The sequence below is a fragment of the Lactuca virosa genome, chromosome 6 (genome assembly GCF_052849685.1).
Source record: "Lactuca virosa cultivar CGN04683 chromosome 6, Lactuca_virosa_CGN04683_v6, whole genome shotgun sequence".
Classification (NCBI taxonomy): domain Eukaryota; kingdom Viridiplantae; phylum Streptophyta; class Magnoliopsida; order Asterales; family Asteraceae; genus Lactuca; species Lactuca virosa.
The window spans coordinates 9799942-9804196 of NC_136431.1; the positions used below are offsets into that span (position 1 = coordinate 9799942).

General features: G+C 38.0%; 1 pseudogene; it reads left to right on the plus strand.

Moving 5' to 3' along the window:
• Window positions 1-720: 720 nt before the first annotated feature.
• LOC145121322 (protein ELC pseudogene) lies at window positions 721-1768 on the plus strand (annotated as a pseudogene).
• The last annotated feature ends 2487 nt before the right edge of the window (window positions 1769-4255 follow it).

Sequence of the window (4255 nt, forward strand, 5' to 3'; positions counted from 1 at the left end):
GTCTAGCTGGTAAGTAATAAATGGTAGTATATGGATAAATAAAAAAATCAGTATTTACTTAAATAAATTATTTTTAAAAATTTCATTGTTAAAAAATTGGATAAAATAAATAGTATATGAAGATATCGAGTGATTTACGAAATGGATATGTTCATGTATTCACATTAATATTTATAAGATTAATGAAAAAAATATGCAATTTTGCATTGAATCTAGTTTTTCGAAGAATAAAACGTTTTCAAATATTAACTAATGCATGATTGAATATTTATTTTAGAAGGTTGGAAAATTTACAATTTTACATTTCATATATTTAAATTTACGATTGAATATTGGGAAAATGATCCAAAATGGCAACCAATAACACAAAATTTACCCATTAGGTCACTAAAGTTTTAATTACACCTAATTGGTCATCAAACTTTTTTTTTTTGGTTTTATTATATCATTGATATCGGTGATAGACGGTTACCAACCCACGTGAAGTCCATGTCACCGGTTGTGTCTACGTAATCGATGGTATATTAGAACCGAAAACAAAATTGTTGGTAAATTGGATACAATTATATTGGGTAAATATCGTATTAGCCCATCAAACTTATCGTGTTTGTTTTAAAAGGTCACTAAACTATTTTTTTTGCATATTAAGGGAATGAACTTACATTTCCCTGTTTTAAAATACCCTTATGTTACCTAAAACCGGGTTCAAAGGTAGTATACATGACACGAAGGAAAATGTCGGTGCCAGATCATTTAATGAAATGGCCACGTGTAGTACATTTATCTTAACTCGTTTTAAATAAACCGATTGCGTTCTACAATGCCCTCCTCAATGAAGAAACCCCTCCCCCTCATGGAAGAAACCCGACGACACAGTTTCGATGGTGTTTCAGAACGCCACCTACAATATCCTCGTCGTGATCTGGCTCATGGAGACTTACCCTCGTCATCCGCTTTTCGTCTTCGTGAACCCCACACGTGATATGATCATCAAAGACCAACACTTTTTTGTTAATCCATCGGGATTGGTTTCCTTCCCTTACCTGCAAAATTGGGTTTATCCAAGCTCTAACCTGGTTGAATTAGCTCGTAATTTGAGTCATTATTTTGGTAGCGACCCCCTTTATACTCTCAACGACGACCAAACCCTACAAACCCTACTCCAAACCCTAATTACAATCCATCTGTATCTTCCAATGCATCGTCTTCTGGTTCGGTTTCAGCGAAGTCTATACAACCAACGATTCCACCAAGGTCTTATCCGCCATCACCATATGGGAATGCCTCCGGCAGTGGAAGGATTCTGTCATCGTCTCCCCCACAGCGGTTAGGATCAACCACGGAGGATCCATGCGAGGTTTTCAAGCGGAATGCCATCAATAAACTGGTGGTAACTGTTCATGTTGATGTTGAAGCATTGAGGAAGAACAGGGAGGTTGAAATGGAAGGGATGTTTATTGCTGAAGCGGTGTTGAGGCAGAGAGAAGAAGATGTTTTGAAAGGTTTAAGAGAGATGAAATACGAAAAGGAAGCTTTAGAGCAGCAGTTACAAATGGTTTTGATGAATACAGACATGTTAGAAGGGTGTGTGAGAGAGAATGAAGGAAAATTGGGGGGAAATACAACAAATGTTAATGACGATGAAGCTTTTGAGCCATCAGATCCTTTATCAAAACAGATGCTTGAGTCAACTTCATATGATCTTGCTATAGAATATGTGATGGGTTTGAGCCATAAGAACTTTCCTATGTGCACATGCAAACCCTAATGCTTGGATCTAGGTTTCTCTAATTGAACATGCAATGTATCCAAGGCTTACAATGCTAGATCTAGTGTAAACAATTGAATCATAACATATGAAATGAGATCTAGAAGAATACCTTAAGTTGCTTGCTTGAATCTTCTTGTTCTTGGAGCTTAGAGTCACAATTGTCACTCCTCTAATGGCTTACAAACACCAACTAGCAAGAGGATGATTTGGAGAGAGAGGAGAGGTGTAGAAATCGGCTCTAGGGTTCCCAAGGAAGCAAGGTATCCAATTTCTCCAACCCTAAGGGTCTTTTTATACTATGAGCTACTAGGGTTACATCCTTAACCCTAATTGAATAACTTAGGCCCTAAGCAATCCAAAGATCCTTCTAGATATGAGGCTTGGACGAATTCAAGGATATCTTAACCCTAAATTCGGCCACCCTAAGATCTATAAGGATTCATAGCCCAAAACTCAACTATCACACATTTGACAGTTTAAGCCCTTTTATTCAAATAACCTCTTTTAGTCACCAAATTAATTCCTAATTAATTTATGACTAATATTAATTAAATAATATTATTATTCCTTTAATATATTATTCTCATAATATATTAATATAATAATCTCTTCTCTCTTTATAAATCACTCTGTCAAGTTGCTATGGTGAAGGCAACCCAAAAGGACCATGCACAACCGGGTCAAGTACTTACCAAATATAGTTACAGGCTTAGACACTAATCCAACAGTCTCCCACTTGGATAAGTCTAGTAACTATAAATGCAAGCACAATCCGATTAGCAATCGTAGCTCTCAAAGACGCTGTCAAACTCTGATCTTATCAGTAACTTGTCCTTCAGATAAGGGATCGTATAATCCTCTGTTCTAGATATCGTGTGGACAATTACATGTAACATTTCCGTACTTATTGTCCAGCAATTGGTTTCTTGATCTCAGATTCATTTGACATAGAACTTAATTGAACACATCAATTCAGTCCTGACCGGGCCCGGCACATAAGTCAAATCAAATCATCGAGGGGCCCTGATATCGCTTTTACCCTCTTAGGATAAAAGGAACAGATAAACTTCGACTTATATGCATTTACTATCCATTAATCAAATCATACACAATAATGTGTTTTATAACATCAAGTTACTGATGCGTTTACGCATTATCAATGCACAACCAATTAACAAACAATAAACCATATATCTTGGTTTTAAGACCATATGATATTACCATCTTGCGATCACTCGTGATAAATTCCATGAAGTGATTCCGGCAAGTGCGGGTTTATTCCAATGCTCAAATCAAGTTCATAAGCACTCATGAACGTTGTAGCAAACCTTTGCCATGTCTAATACACTTTGACAATCTACACACCAATTCATGACAGTCTTCATTCATATCTACTTCCAACATATGAACGACTGTGGACCGTTCGAATAATTTGATTATTATCAAATAACTTAATTATCCAGGAAGTCAAAACATGCAAAATGAAACAATAGGTAAAAGATTAACATAAGACAGTAACATTACTAATAAATAATACTCCTTTATTTAATCATCAAATGTTAATAACAACTTATCTATTACACGTTTCCAAACTATCTAAGCAAAACTAATATCGTCCTTCAGCCCAATGCTCCTAGCGTGCTGCAAATGCTTAACCCTGCTCAGTCCCTTCGTAAGCGGATCTGCTGGGTTATCTTCTGACGATACCCTCTTCACTACGAGGAGTCCCTCTTCCACCCGATGTCGAATAAAATGATATTTTCTGTTGATATGTACAGATCTACCATGATCTCTTGGTTCCTTGGTCAAGGCAACCGCTCCTTCATTATCACAGAAAATCTCCATGGGCTCCTTTATGGCTGGCACAACTCCAAGGTCTCCAATGAAGTTCTTCAACCATATTGCCTCCTTTGACGCTTCGCTTGCTGCAATGTACTCTGATTCGCACGTTGAATCAGCTACAGTTTCCTGCTTGGAACTCTTCCAAGTTACTGCTCCTCCATTGAGGGTAAAGACCCAGGCCGACTGGGAACGATAGTTGTCCCTGTCGGTCTGAAAGCTGGCGTCGCTGTACCCTCGCACCTTTAAGTCATCACTCCCACCGAGGACTAGAAACCATTCCTTGGTCCTCCGAAGGTACTTAAGAATGTTCTTGACTGCGATTCAATGCGCTCTGCCAGGGTTCCCTTGATATATGTTGACCATGCTCAAAGCGAAGGCTACATCAGGGCGAGTACAATTCATAGCATACATGATTGAGCCAACTGCGGAAGCGTATGGTACTCGGCTCATCTCTGCTATCTCGACTTCAGTACTCGGACTCTGAGTCTTACTCAACTTGGCATTACTCTGGATTGGTAACTCCCCTTTCTTCGAATTCTCCATACTAAAACGTTTTAGTACCTTGTCCAAATAAGTATTCTGACTAAGTCCTATTAGTCTCTTACTTCTGTCTCTCACTATCCTTATTCCCAGAATATAGGA